Source organism: Lithobates pipiens, unplaced genomic scaffold, assembly GCF_037356315.1.
Source record: "Lithobates pipiens isolate NorthernLeopardFrog02 unplaced genomic scaffold, aLitPip1_a1.2 Scaffold_30, whole genome shotgun sequence".
NCBI classification, from domain to species: Eukaryota; Metazoa; Chordata; class Amphibia; order Anura; family Ranidae; genus Lithobates; species Lithobates pipiens.
This window is the reverse complement of record NW_027507791.1, coordinates 148,874,865-148,889,825: the sequence shown is the minus strand read 5'-3', so window position 1 is coordinate 148,889,825 and position 14,961 is coordinate 148,874,865. Positions and strand designations below refer to the sequence as shown.

At 52.2% G+C, this 14,961-nt stretch overlaps 36 non-coding genes and 28 pseudogenes across 36 annotated transcripts; all 64 read left to right on the top strand.

The window, feature by feature from the left end:
- Positions 1–11: 11 nt before the first annotated feature.
- Positions 12–130, top strand: LOC143950837 (5S ribosomal RNA). The gene has a single exon (XR_013266167.1). It is a non-coding gene; the product is annotated as a 5S ribosomal RNA (ribosomal RNA).
- Positions 131–239: 109 nt separating this feature from the next.
- LOC143954279 (5S ribosomal RNA) lies at positions 240–358 on the top strand. Its single transcript, XR_013269285.1, has one exon. It is a non-coding gene; the product is annotated as a 5S ribosomal RNA (ribosomal RNA).
- Positions 359–467: 109 nt separating this feature from the next.
- On the top strand, positions 468–586 carry LOC143954278 (5S ribosomal RNA). The gene has a single exon (XR_013269284.1). It is a non-coding gene; the product is annotated as a 5S ribosomal RNA (ribosomal RNA).
- Positions 587–695: 109 nt separating this feature from the next.
- Positions 696–814, top strand: LOC143945833 (5S ribosomal RNA; annotated as a pseudogene).
- A 109-nt stretch (positions 815–923) lies between these two features.
- LOC143950956 (5S ribosomal RNA) lies at positions 924–1,042 on the top strand. The gene has a single exon (XR_013266273.1). It is a non-coding gene; the product is annotated as a 5S ribosomal RNA (ribosomal RNA).
- Positions 1,043–1,151: 109 nt separating this feature from the next.
- On the top strand, positions 1,152–1,270 carry LOC143949628 (5S ribosomal RNA; annotated as a pseudogene).
- A 109-nt stretch (positions 1,271–1,379) lies between these two features.
- Positions 1,380–1,498, top strand: LOC143952187 (5S ribosomal RNA). Its single transcript, XR_013267388.1, has one exon. It is a non-coding gene; the product is annotated as a 5S ribosomal RNA (ribosomal RNA).
- Positions 1,499–1,607: 109 nt separating this feature from the next.
- On the top strand, positions 1,608–1,726 carry LOC143944653 (5S ribosomal RNA; annotated as a pseudogene).
- A 108-nt stretch (positions 1,727–1,834) lies between these two features.
- Positions 1,835–1,953, top strand: LOC143944279 (5S ribosomal RNA; annotated as a pseudogene).
- A 109-nt stretch (positions 1,954–2,062) lies between these two features.
- Positions 2,063–2,181, top strand: LOC143943798 (5S ribosomal RNA). The gene has a single exon (XR_013264967.1). It is a non-coding gene; the product is annotated as a 5S ribosomal RNA (ribosomal RNA).
- Positions 2,182–2,290: 109 nt separating this feature from the next.
- On the top strand, positions 2,291–2,409 carry LOC143943982 (5S ribosomal RNA; annotated as a pseudogene).
- A 109-nt stretch (positions 2,410–2,518) lies between these two features.
- On the top strand, positions 2,519–2,637 carry LOC143954562 (5S ribosomal RNA). The gene has a single exon (XR_013269542.1). It is a non-coding gene; the product is annotated as a 5S ribosomal RNA (ribosomal RNA).
- Positions 2,638–2,746: 109 nt separating this feature from the next.
- LOC143954642 (5S ribosomal RNA) lies at positions 2,747–2,865 on the top strand. Its single transcript, XR_013269614.1, has one exon. It is a non-coding gene; the product is annotated as a 5S ribosomal RNA (ribosomal RNA).
- Positions 2,866–2,974: 109 nt separating this feature from the next.
- On the top strand, positions 2,975–3,093 carry LOC143952098 (5S ribosomal RNA). Its single transcript, XR_013267308.1, has one exon. It is a non-coding gene; the product is annotated as a 5S ribosomal RNA (ribosomal RNA).
- A 109-nt stretch (positions 3,094–3,202) lies between these two features.
- On the top strand, positions 3,203–3,321 carry LOC143950825 (5S ribosomal RNA). Its single transcript, XR_013266156.1, has one exon. It is a non-coding gene; the product is annotated as a 5S ribosomal RNA (ribosomal RNA).
- A 109-nt stretch (positions 3,322–3,430) lies between these two features.
- LOC143945598 (5S ribosomal RNA) lies at positions 3,431–3,549 on the top strand (annotated as a pseudogene).
- A 109-nt stretch (positions 3,550–3,658) lies between these two features.
- LOC143951063 (5S ribosomal RNA) lies at positions 3,659–3,777 on the top strand. Its single transcript, XR_013266370.1, has one exon. It is a non-coding gene; the product is annotated as a 5S ribosomal RNA (ribosomal RNA).
- A 109-nt stretch (positions 3,778–3,886) lies between these two features.
- Positions 3,887–4,005, top strand: LOC143952346 (5S ribosomal RNA). Its single transcript, XR_013267531.1, has one exon. It is a non-coding gene; the product is annotated as a 5S ribosomal RNA (ribosomal RNA).
- A 109-nt stretch (positions 4,006–4,114) lies between these two features.
- LOC143943495 (5S ribosomal RNA) lies at positions 4,115–4,233 on the top strand (annotated as a pseudogene).
- A 109-nt stretch (positions 4,234–4,342) lies between these two features.
- On the top strand, positions 4,343–4,461 carry LOC143945055 (5S ribosomal RNA; annotated as a pseudogene).
- A 109-nt stretch (positions 4,462–4,570) lies between these two features.
- On the top strand, positions 4,571–4,689 carry LOC143944139 (5S ribosomal RNA; annotated as a pseudogene).
- A 109-nt stretch (positions 4,690–4,798) lies between these two features.
- Positions 4,799–4,917, top strand: LOC143954043 (5S ribosomal RNA). Its single transcript, XR_013269070.1, has one exon. It is a non-coding gene; the product is annotated as a 5S ribosomal RNA (ribosomal RNA).
- A 109-nt stretch (positions 4,918–5,026) lies between these two features.
- LOC143951859 (5S ribosomal RNA) lies at positions 5,027–5,145 on the top strand. The gene has a single exon (XR_013267091.1). It is a non-coding gene; the product is annotated as a 5S ribosomal RNA (ribosomal RNA).
- A 109-nt stretch (positions 5,146–5,254) lies between these two features.
- On the top strand, positions 5,255–5,373 carry LOC143954636 (5S ribosomal RNA). The gene has a single exon (XR_013269609.1). It is a non-coding gene; the product is annotated as a 5S ribosomal RNA (ribosomal RNA).
- A 109-nt stretch (positions 5,374–5,482) lies between these two features.
- On the top strand, positions 5,483–5,601 carry LOC143953349 (5S ribosomal RNA). Its single transcript, XR_013268440.1, has one exon. It is a non-coding gene; the product is annotated as a 5S ribosomal RNA (ribosomal RNA).
- Positions 5,602–5,710: 109 nt separating this feature from the next.
- On the top strand, positions 5,711–5,829 carry LOC143950813 (5S ribosomal RNA). The gene has a single exon (XR_013266145.1). It is a non-coding gene; the product is annotated as a 5S ribosomal RNA (ribosomal RNA).
- Positions 5,830–5,938: 109 nt separating this feature from the next.
- Positions 5,939–6,057, top strand: LOC143954277 (5S ribosomal RNA). The gene has a single exon (XR_013269283.1). It is a non-coding gene; the product is annotated as a 5S ribosomal RNA (ribosomal RNA).
- Positions 6,058–6,166: 109 nt separating this feature from the next.
- LOC143954275 (5S ribosomal RNA) lies at positions 6,167–6,285 on the top strand. The gene has a single exon (XR_013269282.1). It is a non-coding gene; the product is annotated as a 5S ribosomal RNA (ribosomal RNA).
- Positions 6,286–6,394: 109 nt separating this feature from the next.
- LOC143945831 (5S ribosomal RNA) lies at positions 6,395–6,513 on the top strand (annotated as a pseudogene).
- A 109-nt stretch (positions 6,514–6,622) lies between these two features.
- LOC143950955 (5S ribosomal RNA) lies at positions 6,623–6,741 on the top strand. The gene has a single exon (XR_013266272.1). It is a non-coding gene; the product is annotated as a 5S ribosomal RNA (ribosomal RNA).
- Positions 6,742–6,850: 109 nt separating this feature from the next.
- Positions 6,851–6,969, top strand: LOC143949627 (5S ribosomal RNA; annotated as a pseudogene).
- A 109-nt stretch (positions 6,970–7,078) lies between these two features.
- Positions 7,079–7,197, top strand: LOC143952186 (5S ribosomal RNA). The gene has a single exon (XR_013267387.1). It is a non-coding gene; the product is annotated as a 5S ribosomal RNA (ribosomal RNA).
- Positions 7,198–7,306: 109 nt separating this feature from the next.
- LOC143944652 (5S ribosomal RNA) lies at positions 7,307–7,425 on the top strand (annotated as a pseudogene).
- A 108-nt stretch (positions 7,426–7,533) lies between these two features.
- LOC143951090 (5S ribosomal RNA) lies at positions 7,534–7,652 on the top strand. The gene has a single exon (XR_013266394.1). It is a non-coding gene; the product is annotated as a 5S ribosomal RNA (ribosomal RNA).
- Positions 7,653–7,761: 109 nt separating this feature from the next.
- On the top strand, positions 7,762–7,880 carry LOC143950221 (5S ribosomal RNA). Its single transcript, XR_013265644.1, has one exon. It is a non-coding gene; the product is annotated as a 5S ribosomal RNA (ribosomal RNA).
- A 111-nt stretch (positions 7,881–7,991) lies between these two features.
- On the top strand, positions 7,992–8,110 carry LOC143944599 (5S ribosomal RNA; annotated as a pseudogene).
- Positions 8,111–8,219: 109 nt separating this feature from the next.
- LOC143944106 (5S ribosomal RNA) lies at positions 8,220–8,338 on the top strand (annotated as a pseudogene).
- Positions 8,339–8,447: 109 nt separating this feature from the next.
- LOC143947132 (5S ribosomal RNA) lies at positions 8,448–8,566 on the top strand (annotated as a pseudogene).
- Positions 8,567–8,675: 109 nt separating this feature from the next.
- On the top strand, positions 8,676–8,794 carry LOC143945892 (5S ribosomal RNA; annotated as a pseudogene).
- A 109-nt stretch (positions 8,795–8,903) lies between these two features.
- On the top strand, positions 8,904–9,022 carry LOC143951194 (5S ribosomal RNA). Its single transcript, XR_013266489.1, has one exon. It is a non-coding gene; the product is annotated as a 5S ribosomal RNA (ribosomal RNA).
- Positions 9,023–9,132: 110 nt separating this feature from the next.
- LOC143944396 (5S ribosomal RNA) lies at positions 9,133–9,251 on the top strand (annotated as a pseudogene).
- A 111-nt stretch (positions 9,252–9,362) lies between these two features.
- Positions 9,363–9,481, top strand: LOC143944955 (5S ribosomal RNA; annotated as a pseudogene).
- Positions 9,482–9,590: 109 nt separating this feature from the next.
- On the top strand, positions 9,591–9,709 carry LOC143946258 (5S ribosomal RNA; annotated as a pseudogene).
- Positions 9,710–9,818: 109 nt separating this feature from the next.
- LOC143952314 (5S ribosomal RNA) lies at positions 9,819–9,937 on the top strand. The gene has a single exon (XR_013267503.1). It is a non-coding gene; the product is annotated as a 5S ribosomal RNA (ribosomal RNA).
- A 109-nt stretch (positions 9,938–10,046) lies between these two features.
- LOC143950875 (5S ribosomal RNA) lies at positions 10,047–10,165 on the top strand. Its single transcript, XR_013266201.1, has one exon. It is a non-coding gene; the product is annotated as a 5S ribosomal RNA (ribosomal RNA).
- Positions 10,166–10,274: 109 nt separating this feature from the next.
- On the top strand, positions 10,275–10,393 carry LOC143950341 (5S ribosomal RNA). The gene has a single exon (XR_013265752.1). It is a non-coding gene; the product is annotated as a 5S ribosomal RNA (ribosomal RNA).
- A 109-nt stretch (positions 10,394–10,502) lies between these two features.
- On the top strand, positions 10,503–10,621 carry LOC143951523 (5S ribosomal RNA). Its single transcript, XR_013266788.1, has one exon. It is a non-coding gene; the product is annotated as a 5S ribosomal RNA (ribosomal RNA).
- A 111-nt stretch (positions 10,622–10,732) lies between these two features.
- Positions 10,733–10,851, top strand: LOC143944598 (5S ribosomal RNA; annotated as a pseudogene).
- Positions 10,852–10,960: 109 nt separating this feature from the next.
- Positions 10,961–11,079, top strand: LOC143952331 (5S ribosomal RNA). Its single transcript, XR_013267518.1, has one exon. It is a non-coding gene; the product is annotated as a 5S ribosomal RNA (ribosomal RNA).
- Positions 11,080–11,188: 109 nt separating this feature from the next.
- LOC143946281 (5S ribosomal RNA) lies at positions 11,189–11,307 on the top strand (annotated as a pseudogene).
- Positions 11,308–11,416: 109 nt separating this feature from the next.
- Positions 11,417–11,535, top strand: LOC143954892 (5S ribosomal RNA; annotated as a pseudogene).
- A 109-nt stretch (positions 11,536–11,644) lies between these two features.
- Positions 11,645–11,763, top strand: LOC143951182 (5S ribosomal RNA). Its single transcript, XR_013266478.1, has one exon. It is a non-coding gene; the product is annotated as a 5S ribosomal RNA (ribosomal RNA).
- A 110-nt stretch (positions 11,764–11,873) lies between these two features.
- Positions 11,874–11,992, top strand: LOC143944395 (5S ribosomal RNA; annotated as a pseudogene).
- Positions 11,993–12,103: 111 nt separating this feature from the next.
- LOC143944954 (5S ribosomal RNA) lies at positions 12,104–12,222 on the top strand (annotated as a pseudogene).
- Positions 12,223–12,331: 109 nt separating this feature from the next.
- Positions 12,332–12,450, top strand: LOC143946257 (5S ribosomal RNA; annotated as a pseudogene).
- Positions 12,451–12,559: 109 nt separating this feature from the next.
- LOC143952313 (5S ribosomal RNA) lies at positions 12,560–12,678 on the top strand. The gene has a single exon (XR_013267502.1). It is a non-coding gene; the product is annotated as a 5S ribosomal RNA (ribosomal RNA).
- A 109-nt stretch (positions 12,679–12,787) lies between these two features.
- Positions 12,788–12,906, top strand: LOC143950872 (5S ribosomal RNA). The gene has a single exon (XR_013266199.1). It is a non-coding gene; the product is annotated as a 5S ribosomal RNA (ribosomal RNA).
- Positions 12,907–13,471: 565 nt separating this feature from the next.
- Positions 13,472–13,590, top strand: LOC143952023 (5S ribosomal RNA). Its single transcript, XR_013267240.1, has one exon. It is a non-coding gene; the product is annotated as a 5S ribosomal RNA (ribosomal RNA).
- Positions 13,591–13,701: 111 nt separating this feature from the next.
- LOC143945006 (5S ribosomal RNA) lies at positions 13,702–13,820 on the top strand (annotated as a pseudogene).
- A 109-nt stretch (positions 13,821–13,929) lies between these two features.
- On the top strand, positions 13,930–14,048 carry LOC143953088 (5S ribosomal RNA). The gene has a single exon (XR_013268202.1). It is a non-coding gene; the product is annotated as a 5S ribosomal RNA (ribosomal RNA).
- Positions 14,049–14,157: 109 nt separating this feature from the next.
- LOC143947788 (5S ribosomal RNA) lies at positions 14,158–14,276 on the top strand (annotated as a pseudogene).
- Positions 14,277–14,385: 109 nt separating this feature from the next.
- On the top strand, positions 14,386–14,504 carry LOC143954757 (5S ribosomal RNA). Its single transcript, XR_013269716.1, has one exon. It is a non-coding gene; the product is annotated as a 5S ribosomal RNA (ribosomal RNA).
- Positions 14,505–14,613: 109 nt separating this feature from the next.
- LOC143954756 (5S ribosomal RNA) lies at positions 14,614–14,732 on the top strand. Its single transcript, XR_013269715.1, has one exon. It is a non-coding gene; the product is annotated as a 5S ribosomal RNA (ribosomal RNA).
- Positions 14,733–14,841: 109 nt separating this feature from the next.
- On the top strand, positions 14,842–14,960 carry LOC143943781 (5S ribosomal RNA; annotated as a pseudogene).
- Position 14,961: the final 1 nt, after the last annotated feature.

Below are 14,961 nucleotides of genomic sequence, written 5' to 3'. Positions count from 1 at the left end.
GGTGCAAAATCGCCTACGGCCACATCACCCTGAATGCGCTCGATCTCGTCTGATCTCGGATGCTAAGCAGGGTCGGGCCTGGTTAGTACCTGGATGGGAGACCGCCTGGGAATACCAGGTGCCGTAGGCCTTTTTCCATTATGTTGTTGGCTTTGGCGAAAGGCTGTATTTTTCCTCTCGATTGCCCGAGGTGACCACCTTGGCTTTTGTCAAGAGAGTTGTAAGTAAGGTGCAAGATCGCCTACGGCCACATCACCCTGAATGTGCTCGATCTCGTCTGATCTCGGATGCTAAGTAGGGTCGGGCCTGGTTAGTACCTGGATGGGAGACCGCCTGCGAATACCAGGTGCCGTAGGCTTTTTTCCATTATGTTGTTGGCTTTGGCGACCTGCTGTATTTTTCCTCTCGATTCCCCGAGGTGACCACCTTGGCTTTTGTCAAGAGAGTTGTAAGTAGGGTGCAAGATCGCCTACGGCCACATCACCCTGAATGTGCTCGATCTCGTCTGATCTCGGATGCTAAGTAGGGTCGGGCCTGGTTAGTACCTGGATGGGAGACCGCCTGCGAATACCAGGTGCCGTAGGCTTTTTTCCATTATGTTGTTGGGTTTGGCGACCTGCTGTATTTTTCCTCTCGATTGCAAGAGGTGACCACCTTGGCTTTTGTCAAGAGAGTTGTAAGTAGGGTGCAAGATCGCCTACAGCCACATCACCCTGAATGCGCTCGATCTCGTCTGATCTCGGATGCAAAGCAGGGTCGGGCCTGCTTAGTACCTGGATGGGAGACCGCCTGCGAATACCAGGTGCCGTAGGCTTTTTTCCATCATGTTGTTGGCTTTGGCGACCTGCTGTATTTTTCCTCTCGATTGCCCGAGGTGACCACCTTGGCTTTTGTCAAGAGAGTTGTAAGTAGGGTGCAAGATCGTCTATGGCCACATCACCCTGAATGCACTCGATCTCGTCTGATCTCGGATGCTAAGCAGGGTCGGGCCTGTTTAGTACCTGGATGGGAGACCGCCTGGGAATACCAGGTGCCGTAGGCTTTTTTCCATTATGTTGTTGGCTTTGGCGACCTGCTGTATTTTTCCTCTCGATTGCCCGAGGTGACCACCTTGGCTTTTGTCAAGAGAGTTGTAAGTAGGGTGCAAGATCACCTACGGCCACATCACCCAGAATGTGCTCAATCTCGTCTGATCTCAGATGCTAAGCAGGGTCGGGCCTAGTTAGTACCTGGATGGGAGACCGCCTAAGAATATCAGGTGCCGTAGGCTTTTTTCCATTATGTTGTTGGCTTTGGCGACCTGCTGTATTTTTCCTCTCGATTGCCCGAGGTGACCACCTTGGCTTTTGTCAAGAGAGTTGTAAGTAGGGTGCAAGATCGCCTATGGCCACATCACCCTGAATGCGCTCGATCTTGTCTGATCTCGGATGCTAAGCAGGGTCGGGCCTGGTTAGTACCTGGATGGGAGACCGCCTGGGAATACCAGGTGCCGTAGGCTTTTTTCCATTATGTTGTTGGCTTTGGCGACCTGCTGTATTTTTCCTCTCTATTGCCCGAGGTGACCACCTTGGCTTTTGTCAAGAGAGTTGTAAGTAGGGTGCAAAATTGCCTACGGCCACATCACCCTGAATGCGCTCGATCTCGTCTGATCTCGGATGCTAAGCAGGGTCAGGCCGGGTTAGTACCTGGATGGGAGACCGCCTGGGAATACAAGGTGCCGTAGGTTTTTTCCATTATGTTGTTGGCTTTGGCGACCTGCTGTATTTTTCCTCTCGATTGCCCGAGGTGACCACCTTGGCTTTTATCAAGAGAGTTGTAAGTAGGGTGCAAGATCCCCTACGGCCACATCACCCTGAATGCGCTCGATCTCGTCTGATCTCGGATGCTAAGCAGGGTCGTGCCTGGTTAGTACCTGGATGGGAGACCGCCTGGGAATACCAGTTGCCGTAGGCTTTTTTCCATTATGTTGTTGGCTTTGGCGACCTGCTGTATTTTTCCTCTCGATTGCCCGAGGTGACCACCTTGGCTTTTGTCAAGAGAGTTGTAAGTAGGGTGCAAGATCGCCTACGGCCACATCACCCTGAATGCGCTCGATCTCATCTGATCTCGGATGCTAAGCAGGGTCGGGCCTGATTAGTACCCGGATGGGAGACCGCCTGGGAATACCAGGTGCCGTAGGCTTTTTTCCATTATGTTGTTGGCTTTGGCGACCTGCTGTATTTTTCCTCTCGATTGCCCGAGGTGACCACCTTGGCTTTTGTCAAGAGAGTTGTAAGTAGGGTGCAAGATCGCCTACGGCCACATCACCCTGAATGTGCTCGATCTCGTCTGATCTCGGATGCTAAGCAGGGTCTGGCCTGGTTAGTACCTGGGTGGGAGACCGCCTGGGAATACCAGGTACCGTAGGCTTTTTTCCATTATGTTGTTGGCTTTGGCGAACTGCTGTATTTTTCCTCTCGATTGCCCGAGGTGACCACCTTGGCTTTTGTCAAGAGAGTTGTAAGTAGTGTTAAAGATCGCCTACGGCCACATCACCCAGAATGCTCTCAATCTCGTCTGATCTCGGATGCCAAGCAGGGTCGAGCCTGGTTAGTACTTGGATGGGAGACCGCCTGGGAATACCAGGTGCCGTAGGCTTTTTTCCATTATGTTGTTGGCTTTGGCGACCTGCTGTATTTTTCATCTCGATTGCCCGAGGTGACCACCTTGGCTTTTGTCAAGAGAGTTGTAAGTAGGGAGCAAGGTTGCCTACAGCCACAACACCCTGAATGCATTCGATCTCGTCTGATCTCGGATGCTAAGCAGGGTCGGGCCTGGTTAGTACCTGGATGGGGGACCGCCTGGGAATACCAGGTGCCGTAGGCTTTTTTCCATTATGTTGTTGGCTTTGGCGACCTGCTGTATTTTTCCTCTCTATTGCCCGAGGTGACCACCTTGGCTTTTGTCAAGAGAGTTGTAAGTAGGGTGCAAGATCGCCTATGGCCACATCACCCTGAATGCGCTCGATCTCGTCTGATCTCGGATGCTAAGCAGGGTCGGGCCTGGTTAGTACCTGGATGGGAGACCGCCTGCGAATACCAGGTGCCGTAGGCTTTTTTCCATTATGTTGTTGGTTTTGGCGACCTGCTGTATTTTTCCTCTCGATTGCCCGAGGTGACCACCTTGGCTTTTGTCAAGAGAGTTGTAAGTAGGGTGCAAAATCGCCTACGGCCACATCACCCTGAATGCGCTCGATCTCGTCTGATCTCGGATGCTAAGCAGGGTCGGGCCTGGTTAGTACCTGGATGGGAGACCGCCTGGGAATACCAGGTGCCGTAGGCCTTTTTCCATTATGTTGTTGGCTTTGGCGACCTGCTGTATTTTTCCTCTCGATTGCCCGAGGTGACCACCTTGGCTTTTGTCAAGAGAGTTGTAAGTAGGGAGCAAGGTCGCCTACAGCCACATCACCCTGAATGCGCTTGATCTCGTCTGATCTCGGATGCTAAGCAGGATCGGGCCTGGTTTGTACCTGGATGGGAGACCGCCTGGGAATACCAGGTGCCGTAGGCATTTTTCCATTATGTTGTTGGCTTTGGCGACCTGCTGTATTTTTCCTCTCGATTGCCCGAGGTGACCACCTTGGCTTTTGTCAAGAGAGTTGTAAGTAGGGTGCAAGATCGCCTACGGCCACATCACCCTGAATGCGCTCGATCTCGTCTGATCTCGGATGCTAAGCAGGGTCGGGCCTGGTTAGTACCTGGATGGGAGACCGCCTGCGAATACCAGGTGCCGTAGGCTTTTTTCCATTATGTTGTTGGTTTTGGCGACCTGCTGTATTTTTCCTCTCGATTGCCCGAGGTGACCACCTTGGCTTTTGTCAAGAGAATTGTAAGTAGGGTGCAAAATCGCCTACGGCCACATCACCCTGAATGCGCTCGATCTCGTCTGATCTCGGATGCTAAGCAGGGTCGGGCCTGTTTAGTACCTGGATGGGAGACCGCCTGGGAATACCAGGTGCCATAGGCCTTTTTCCATTATGTTGTTGGCTTTGGCGAAAGGCTGTATTTTTCCTCTCGATTGCCCGAGGTGACCACCTTGGCTTTTGTCAAGAGAGTTGTAAGTAGGGTGCAAGATCGCCTACGGCCACATCACCCTGAATGTGCTCGATCTCGTCTGATCTCGGATGCTAAATAGGGTCGGGCCTGGTTAGTACCTGGATGGGAGACCACCTGCGAATACCAGGTGCCGTAGGCTTTTTTCCATTATGTTGTTGGCTTTGGCGACCTGCTGTATTTTTCCTCTCCATTCCCCGAGGTGACCACCTTGGCTTTTGTCAAGAGAGTTGTAAGTAGGGTGCAAGATCGCCTACGGCCACATCACCCTCAATGTGCTCGATCTCGTCTGATCTCGGATGCTAAGTAGGGTCGGGCCTGGTTAGTACCTGGATGGGAGACCACCTGCGAATACCAGGTACCGTAGGCTTTTTTCCATTATGTTGTTGGCTTTGGCGACCTGCTGTATTTTTCCTCTCGATTGCCCGAGGTGACCACCTTGGCTTTTGTCAAGAAAGTTGTAAGTAGGGAGCAAGGTTGCCTACAGCCACAACACCCTGAATGCACTCAATCTCGTCTGATCTCGGATGCTAAGCAGGGTCGGGCCTGGTTAGTACCTGGATGGGGGACCGCCTGGGAATACCAGGTGCCGTAGGCTTTTTTCCATTATGTTGTTGGCTTTGGCGACCTGCTGTATTTTTCCTCTCTATTGCCCGAGGTGACCACCTTGGCTTTTGTCAAGAGAGTTGTAAGTAGGGTGCAAGATCGCCTACAGCCACATCACCCTGAATGCGCTCGATCTCGTCTGATCTCGGATGCTAAGCAGGGTCGGGCCTGGTTAGTACCTGGATGGGAGACCGCCTGCGAATACCAGGTGCCGTAGGCTTTTTTCCATTATGTTGTTGGTTTTGGCGACCTGCTGTATTTTTCCTCTCGATTGCCCGAGGTGACCACCTTGGCTTTTGTCAAGAGAGTTGTAAGTATGGTGCAAAATCGCCTACGGCCACATCACCCTGAATGCGCTCGATCTCGTCTGATCTCGGATGCTAAGCAGGGTCGGGCCTGGTTAGTACCTGGATGGGAGACCGCCTGGTAATACCAGGTGCCGTAGGCCTTTTTCCATTATGTTGTTGGCTTTGGCGACCTGCTGTATTTTTCCTCTCGATTGCCCGAGGTGACCACCTTGGCTTTTGTCAAGAGAGTTGTAAGTAGGGAGCAAGGTCGCCTACAGCCACATCACCCTGAATGCGCTCGATCTCGTCTGATCTCGGATGCTAAGCAGGATCGGGCCTGGTTAGTACCTGGATGGGAGACCGCCTGGGAATACCAGGTGCCGTAGGCATTTTTCCATTATGTTGTTGGCTTTGGCGACCTGCTGTATTTTTCCTCTCGATTGCCCGAGGTGACCACCTTGGCTTTTGTCAAGAGAGTTGTAAGTAGGGTGCAAGATCGCCTACGGCCACATCACCCTGAATGCGCTCGATCTCGTCTGATCTTGGATGCTAAGCAGGGTCGGGCCTGGTTAGTACCTGGATGGGAGACCGCCTGCGAATACCAGGTGCCGTAGGCTTTTTTCCATTATGTTGTTGGTTTTGGCGACCTGCTGTATTTTTCCTCTCGATTGCCCGAGGTGACCACCTTGGCTTTTGTCAAGAGAATTGTAAGTAGGGTGCAAAATCGCCTACGGCCACATCACCCTGAATGCGCTCGATCTCGTCTGATCTCGGATGCTAAGCAGGGTCGGGCCTGGTTAGTACCTGGATGGGAGACCGCCTGGGAATACCAGGTGCCGTAGGCCTTTTTCCATTATGTTGTTGGCTTTGGCGAAAGGCTGTATTTTTCCTCTCGATTGCCCGAGGTGACCACCTTGGCTTTTGTCAAGAGAGTTGTAAGTAAGGTGCAAGATCGCCTACGGCCACATCACCCTGAATGTGCTCGATCTCGTCTGATCTCGGATGCTAAGTAGGGTCGGGCCTGGTTAGTACCTGGATGGGAGACCGCCTGCGAATACCAGGTGCCGTAGGCTTTTTTCCATTATGTTGTTGGCTTTGGCGACCTGCTGTATTTTTCCTCTCGATTCCCCGAGGTGACCACCTTGGCTTTTGTCAAGAGAGTTGTAAGTAGGGTGCAAGATCGCCTACGGCCACATCACCCTGAATGTGCTCGATCTCGTCTGATCTCGGATGCTAAGTAGGGTCGGGCCTGGTTAGTACCTGGATGGGAGACCGCCTGCGAATACCAGGTGCCGTAGGCTTTTTTCCATTATGTTGTTGGGTTTGGCGACCTGCTGTATTTTTCCTCTCGATTGCAAGAGGTGACCACCTTGGCTTTTGTCAAGAGAGTTGTAAGTAGGGTGCAAGATCGCCTACAGCCACATCACCCTGAATGCGCTCGATCTCGTCTGATCTCGGATGCAAAGCAGGGTCGGGCCTGCTTAGTACCTGGATGGGAGACCGCCTGCGAATACCAGGTGCCGTAGGCTTTTTTCCATCATGTTGTTGGCTTTGGCGACCTGCTGTATTTTTCCTCTCGATTGCCCGAGGTGACCACCTTGGCTTTTGTCAAGAGAGTTGTAAGTAGGGTGCAAGATCGTCTATGGCCACATCACCCTGAATGCACTCGATCTCGTCTGATCTCGGATGCTAAGCAGGGTCGGGCCTGTTTAGTACCTGGATGGGAGACCGCCTGGGAATACCAGGTGCCGTAGGCTTTTTTCCATTATGTTGTTGGCTTTGGCGACCTGCTGTATTTTTCCTCTCGATTGCCCGAGGTGACCACCTTGGCTTTTGTCAAGAGAGTTGTAAGTAGGGTGCAAGATCACCTACGGCCACATCACCCAGAATGTGCTCAATCTCGTCTGATCTCAGATGCTAAGCAGGGTCGGGCCTAGTTAGTACCTGGATGGGAGACCGCCTAAGAATATCAGGTGCCGTAGGCTTTTTTCCATTATGTTGTTGGCTTTGGCGACCTGCTGTATTTTTCCTCTCGATTGCCCGAGGTGACCACCTTGGCTTTTGTCAAGAGAGTTGTAAGTAGGGTGCAAGATCGCCTATGGCCACATCACCCTGAATGCGCTCGATCTTGTCTGATCTCGGATGCTAAGCAGGGTCGGGCCTGGTTAGTACCTGGATGGGAGACCGCCTGGGAATACCAGGTGCCGTAGGCTTTTTTCCATTATGTTGTTGGCTTTGGCGACCTGCTGTATTTTTCCTCTCTATTGCCCGAGGTGACCACCTTGGCTTTTGTCAAGAGAGTTGTAAGTAGGGTGCAAAATTGCCTACGGCCACATCACCCTGAATGCGCTCGATCTCGTCTGATCTCGGATGCTAAGCAGGGTCAGGCCGGGTTAGTACCTGGATGGGAGACCGCCTGGGAATACAAGGTGCCGTAGGTTTTTTCCATTATGTTGTTGGCTTTGGCGACCTGCTGTATTTTTCCTCTCGATTGCCCGAGGTGACCACCTTGGCTTTTATCAAGAGAGTTGTAAGTAGGGTGCAAGATCCCCTACGGCCACATCACCCTGAATGCGCTCGATCTCGTCTGATCTCGGATGCTAAGCAGGGTCGGGCCTGGTTAGTACCTGGATGGGAGACCGCCTGGGAATACCAGGTGCCGTAGGCTTTTTTCCATTATGTTGTTGGCTTTGGCGACCTGCAGTATTTTTCCTCTCGATTGCCCGAGGTGACCACCTTGGCTTTTGTCAAGAGAGTTGTAAGTAGGGAGCAAGATTGCCTACGGCCACATCACCCTGAATGCGCTCGATCTCGTCTGATCTCGGATGCTAAGCAGGGTCGGGCCTGGTTAGTACCTGGATGGGAGACCGCCTAGGAATACCAGGTGCCGTAGGCTTTTTTCCATTATGTTGTTGGCTTTGGCGACCTGCTGTATTTTTTTCCTCTCGATTGCCCGCGGTGACCACCTTGGCTTTTATCAAGAGAGTTGTAAGTAGGGTGCAAGATCGCCAACAGCCACATCACCCTGAATGCGCTCGATCTCGTCTGATCTCGGATGCTACGCAGGGTCGGGCCTGGTTAGTACCTGGATGGGAGACCGCCTGGGAATACCAGGTGCCGTAGGCTTTTTTCCATTATGTTGTTGGCTTTGGCGACCTGCTGTATTTTTCCTCTCGATTGCCCGAGGTGACCACCTTGGCTTTTGTCAAGAGAGTTGTAAGTAGGGTGCAAGATCGCCTACGGCCACATCCCCCTGAATGCGCTCGATCTCGTCTGATCTCCTATGCTAAGCAGGGTCGTGCCTGGTTAGTACCTGGGTGGGAGACCGCCTGGGAATACCAGGTGCCGTAGGCTTTTTTCCATTATGTTGTTGGCTTTGGCGACCTGCTGTATTTTTCATCTCGATTGCCCGAGGTGACCACCTTGGCTTTTGTCAAGAGAGTTGTAAGTAGTGTGCAAGATCGCCTACGGCCACATCACCCTGAATGCTCTCAATCTTGTCTGATCTCGGATGCCAAGCAGGGTCGGGCCTGGTTAGTACCTGGATGGGAGACCGCCTGGGAATACCAGGTGCCATAGTCTTTTTTCCATTATGTTGTTGGCTTTGGCGACCTGCTGTATTTTTCCTCTCGATTGCCCGAGGTTACCACCTTGGCTTTTGTCAAGAGAGTTGTAAGTAGGGTCCAAGATCGCCTATGGCCACGTCACCCTGAATGCGCTCACTCTCGTCTGATCTCGGATGCTAAGCAGGGTCGGGCCTGGTTAGTACCTGGATGGGAGACCGCCTGGGAATACCAGGTGCCGTAGGCTTTTTTCCATCATGTTGTTGGCTTTGGCGACCTGCTGTATTTTTCCTCTCTATTGCCCGAGGTGACCACCTTGGCTTTTGTCAAGAGAGTTGTAAGTAGGGTGCAAGATCGCCTATGGCCACATCACCCTGAATGCACTCGATCTCGTCTGATCTCGGATGCTAAGCAGGGTCGGGCCTGGTTAGTACCTGGATGGGAGACCGCCTGGGAATACCAGGTGCCGTAGGCTTTTTTCCATTATGTTGTTGGCTTTGGCGACCTGCTGTATTTTTCCTCTCGATTGCCCGAGGTGACCACCTTGGCTTTTGTCAAGAGAGTTGTAAGTAGGGTGCAAAGATTGCCTACGGCCACATCACCCTGAATGCGCTCGATCTCGTCTGATCTTGGATGCTAAGCAGGGTCTGGCCTGGTTAGTACCTGGATGGGAGACCACCTGGGAATACCAGGTGCCGTATGCTTTTTTCCATTATATTGTTGGCTTTGGCGACCTGCTGTATTTTTTTCCTCTCGATTGCCCGAGGTGACCACCTTGGCTTTTGTCAAGAGAGTTGTAAGTAGGGTGCAAGATCGCCTACAGCCACATCACCCTGAATGCGCTCGATCTCGTCTGATCTCGGATGCTACGCAGGGTCGGGTCTGGTTAGTACCTGGATGGGAGACCGCCTGGGAATACCAGGTGCCGTAGGCTTTTTTCCATTATGTTGTTGGCTTTGGCGACCTGCTGTATTTTTCCTCTCGATTGCCCGAGGTGACCACCTTGGCTTTTGTCAAGAGAGTTGTAAGTAGGGTGCAAGATCGCCTACGGCCACATCACCCTGAATGCGCTCAATCTCGTTTGATCTCAGATGCTAAGCAGGGTCGCGCCTGGTTAGTACCTGGATGGGAGACCGCCTAGGAATACCAGGTGCCGTAGGCTTTTTTCCATTATGTTGTTGGCTTTGGCGACCTGCGGTATTTTTCCTCTTTATTGCAAGAGGTGACCACCTTGGCTTTTGTCAAGAGAGTTGTAAGTAGGGTGCAAGATCGCCTACAGCCACATCACCCTGAACGCACTCGATCTCGTCTGATCTCGGATGCTAAGCAGGGTCGGGCCTGGTTAGTACCTGGATGGGAGACCGCCTGGGAATAACAGGTGCCGTAGGCTTTTTTCCATTATGTTGTTGGCTTTGGCGACCTGCTGTATTTTTCCTCTCTATTGCCCGAGGTGACCACCTTGGCTTTTGTCAAGAGAGTTGTAAGTAGGGTGCAAGATCGCCTACGGCCACATCACACTGATTGCACTCGATCTCGTCTGATCTCGGATGCTAAGCAGGGTCGGGCCTGGTTAGTACCTGGATGGGAGACCGCCTGGGAATACCAGGTGCCGTAGGCTTTTTTCCATTATGTTGTTGGCTTTGGCGACCTGCTGTATTTTTCCTCTCGATTGCCCGAGGTGACCACCTTGGCTTTTGTCAAGAGAGTTGTAAGTAGGGTGCAAGATCCCCTACGGCCACATCACCCTGAATGCGCTCGATCTCATCTGATCTCGGATGCTAAGCAGGGTCGGGCCTGGTTAGTACCTGGATGGGAGACCGCCTGGGAATACCAGGTGCCGTAGGCTTTTTTCCATTATGTTGTTGGCTTTGGCGACCTGCAGTATTTTTCCTCTCCATTGCCCGAGGTGACCACCTTGGCTTTTGTCAAGAGAGTTGTAAGTAGGGTGCAAGATTGCCTACGGCCACATCACCCTGAATGCGCTCGATCTCGTCTGATCTCGGATGCTAAGCAGGGTCGGGCCTGGTTAGTACCTGGATGGGAGACCGCCTGGGAATACCAGGTGCCGTAGGCTTTTTTCCATTATGTTGTTGGCTTTGGCGACCTGCTGTATTTTTTTCCTCTCGATTGCCCGCGGTGACCACCTTGGCTTTTATCAAGAGAGTTGTAAGTAGGGTGCAAGATCGCCAACAGCCACATCACCCTGAATGCGCTCGATCTCGTCTGATCTCGGATGCTACGCAGGGTCGGGCCTGGTTAGTACCTGGATGGGAGACCGCCTGGGAATACCAGGTGCCGTAGGCTTTTTTCCATTATGTTGTTGGCTTTGGCGACCTGCTGTATTTTTCCTCTCGATTGCCCGAGGTGACCACCTTGGCTTTTGTCAAGAGAGTTGTAAGTAGGGTGCAAGATCGCCTACGGCCACATCCCCCTGAATGCGCTCGATCTCGTCTGATCTCGTATGCTAAGCAGGGTCGTGCCTGGTTAGTACCTGGGTGGGAGACCGCCTGGGAATACCAGGTGCCGTAGGCTTCTTTCCATTATGTTGTTGGCTTTGGCGACCTGCTGTATTTTTCATCTCGATTGCCCGAGGTGACCACCTTGGCTTTTGTCAAGAGAGTTGTAAGTAGTGTGCAAGATCGCCTATGGCCACATCACCCTGAATGCTCTCAATCTTGTCTGATCTCGGATGCCAAGCAGGGTCGGGCCTGGTTAGTACCTGGATGGGAGACCGCCTGGGAATACCAGGTGCCATAGTCTTTTTTCCATTATGTTGTTGGCTTTGGCGACCTGCTGTATTTTTCCTCTCGATTGCCCGAGGTTACCACCTTGGCTTTTGTCAAGAGAGTTGTAAGTAGGGTCCAAGATCGCCTATGGCCACGTCACCCTGAATGCGCTCAATCTCATCTGATCTCGGATGCTAAGCAGGGTCGTGCCTGGTTAGTACCTGGATGGGAGACCGCCTGGGAATACCAGGTGCCGTAGGCTTTTTTCCATCATGTTGTTGGCTTTGGCGACCTGCTGTATTTTTCCTCTCTATTGCCCGAGGTGACCACCTTGGCTTTTGTCAAGAGAGTTGTAAGTAGGGTGCAAGATCGCCTATGGCCACATCACCCTGAATGCACTCGATCTCGTCTGATCTCGGATGCTAAGCAGGGTCGGGCCTGGTTAGTACCTGGATGGGAGACCGCCTGGGAATACCAGGTGCCGTAGGCTTTTTTCCATTATGTTGTTGGCTTTGGCGACCTGCTGTATTTTTCCTCTCGATTGCCCGAGGTGACCACCTTGGCTTTTGTCAAGAGAGTTGTAAGTAGGGTGCAAAGATTGCCTACGGCCACATCACCCTGAATGCGCTCGATCTCGTCTGATCTTGGATGCTAAGCAGGGTCTGGCCTGGTTAGTACCTGGATGGGAGACCACCTGGGAATACCAGGTGCCGTATGCTTTTTTCCATTATGTTGTTGGCTTTGGCGACCTGCTGTATTTTTTTCCTCTCGATTGCCCGAGGTGACCACCTTGGCTTTTGTCAAGAGAGTTGTAAGTAGGGTGCAAGATCGCCTACAGCCACATCACCCTGAATGCGCTCGATCTCGTCTGATCTCGGATGCTACGCAGGGTCGGGTCTGGTTAGTACCTGGATGGGAGACCGCCTGGGAATACCAGGTGCCGTAGGCTTTTTTCCATTATGTTGTTGGCTTTGGCGACCTGCTGTATTTTTCCTCTCGATTGCCCGAGGTGACCACCTTGGCTTTTGTCAAGAGAGTTGTAAGTAGGGTGCAAGATCGCCTACGGCCACATCACCCTGAATGCGCTCAATCTCGTTTGATCTCAGATGCTAAGCAGGGTCGCGCCTGGTTAGTACCTGGATGGGAGACCGCCTAGGAATACCAGGTGCCGTAGGCTTTTTTCCATTATGTTGTTGGCTTTGGCGACCTGCGGTATTTTTCCTCTTTATTGCAAGAGGTGACCACCTTGGCTTTTGTCAAGAGAGTTGTAAGTAGGGTGCAAGATCGCCTACAGCCACATCACCCTGAACGCACTCGATCTCGTCTGATCTCGGATGCTAAGCAGGGTCGGGCCTGGTTAGTACCTGGATGGGAGACCGCCTGGGAATAACAGGTGCCGTAGGCTTTTTTCCATTATGTTGTTGGCTTTGGCGACCTGCTGTATTTTTCCTCTCTATTGCCCGAGGTGACCACCTTGGCTTTTGTCAAGAGAGTTGTAAGTAGGGTGCAAGATCGCCTACGGCCACATCACACTGATTGCACTCGATCTCGTCTGATCTCGGATGCTAAGCAGGGTCGGGCCTGGTTAGTACCTGGATGGGAGACCGCCTGGGAATACCAGGTGCCGTAGGCTTTTTTCCATTATGTTGTTGGCTTTGGCGACCTGCTGTATTTTTCCTCTCGATTGCCCGAGGTGACCACCTTGGCTTTTGTCAAGAGAGTTGTAAGTAGGGTGCAAGATCGCCTACAGCCACATCACCCTGAATGCGCTTGATCTCGTCTGATCTCGGATGCTACACAGGCTCGGGTCTGGTTAATACCTGGATCTGAGACCGCCTGGGAATACCAGGTGCCGTAGGCTTTTTTCCATTATGTTGTTGGCTTTGGCGACCTGCTGTATTTTTCCTCTCGATTGCCCGAGGTGACCACCTTGGCTTTTGTCAAGAGAGTTGTAAGTAGGGTGCAAGATTGCCTACGGCGACATTACCTTAATGCGCTCGATCTTGTCTTATCTTGGATGCTAAGCAGGGGCGAGCCAGGTTAGTACCTGGATGAGAGACCGCCTGGGAATACCAGGTGCTGTAGGCTTTTTTCCATTATGTTGTTGGCTTTGGCGACCTGCTGTATTTTTCCTTTCGATTGCCCGAGGTGACCACCTTGGCTTTTGTCAAGAGAGTTGTAAGTAGGGTGCAAAGATTGCCTACGGCCACATCACCCTGAATGCGCTTGATCTCGTCTGATCTCGGATGCTAAGCAGGGTCGGGCCTGGTTAGTACCTGGATGGGAGACCACCTGGGAATACCAGGTGCCGTATGCTTTTTTCCATTATGTTGTTGGCTTTGGCGACCTGCTGTATTTTTTTCCTCTCGATTGCCCGAGGTGACCACCTTGGCTTTTGTCAATAGAGTTGTAAGTAGGGTGCAAGATCGCCTACAGCCACATCACCCTGAATGCTCTCGATCTCGTCTGATCTCGGATGCTACGCAGGGTCGGGTCTGGTTAGTACCTGGATGGGAGACCGCCTGGGAATACCAGGTGCCGTAGGCTTTTTTCCATTATGTTGTTGGCTTTGGCGACCTGCTGTATTTTTCCTCTCGATTGCCCGAGGTGACCACCTTGGCTTTTGTCAAGAGAGTTGTAAGTAGGGTGCAAGATCGCCTACGGTCACATCACCCTGAATGCGCTCGATCTCGTCTGATTTCGGATGCTAAGCAGGGTCGTGCCTGGTTAGTACCTGGGTGGGAGACCGCCTGGGAATACCAGGTGCCGTAGGCTTTTTTCCATTATGTTGTTGGCTTTGGCGACCTGCTGTATTTTTCCTCTCGATTGCCCGAGGTGACCACCTTGGCTTTTGTCAAGAGAGTTGTAAGTAGGATGCAAGATTGCTTACAGCCACATCACCCTGAATGTGCTCTAACTCGTCTGATCTCGGATGCTAAGCAGGGTCGTGCCTGGTTAGTACCTGGGTGGGAGACCGCCTGGGAATACCAGGTGCCGTAGGCTTTTTTCCATTATGTTGTTGGTTTTGGCGACCTGCTGTATTTTTCCTCTCGATTGCCCGAGGTGACCACCTTGGCTTTTGTCAAGAGAGTTGTAAGTAGGGTGCAAGATCGCCTACAGCCACATCACCCTGAATGCGCTCGATCTCGTCTGATCTCGGATGCTACGCAGGGTCGGGTCTGGTTAGTACCTGGATGGGAGACCGCCTGGGAATACCAGGTGCTGTAGGCTTTTTTCCATTATGTTGTTGGTTTTGGCGACCTGCTGTATTTTTCCTCTCGATTGCCCGAGGTGACCACCTTGGCTTTTGTCAAGAGAGTTGTAAGTAGGGTGCAAGATCGCCTACAGCCACATCACCCTGAATGCGCTCGATCTCGTCTGATCTCGGATGCTACGCAGGGTCGGGTCTGGTTAGTACCTGGATGGGAGACCGCCTGGGAATACCAGGTGCTGTAGGCTTTTTTCCATTATGTTGTTGGCTTTGGCGACCTGCTGTATTTTTCCTCTCGATTGCCCGAGGTGACCACCTTGGCTTTTGTCAAGAGAGTTGTAAGTAGGGTGCAAGATCGCCTACAGCCACATCACCCTGAATGTGCTCGATCTCGTCTGATCTCGGATGCTAAGCAGGGTCGTGCCTGGTTAGTACCTGGGTGGGAGACCGCCTGGGAATATCAGGTGCCGTAGGCTT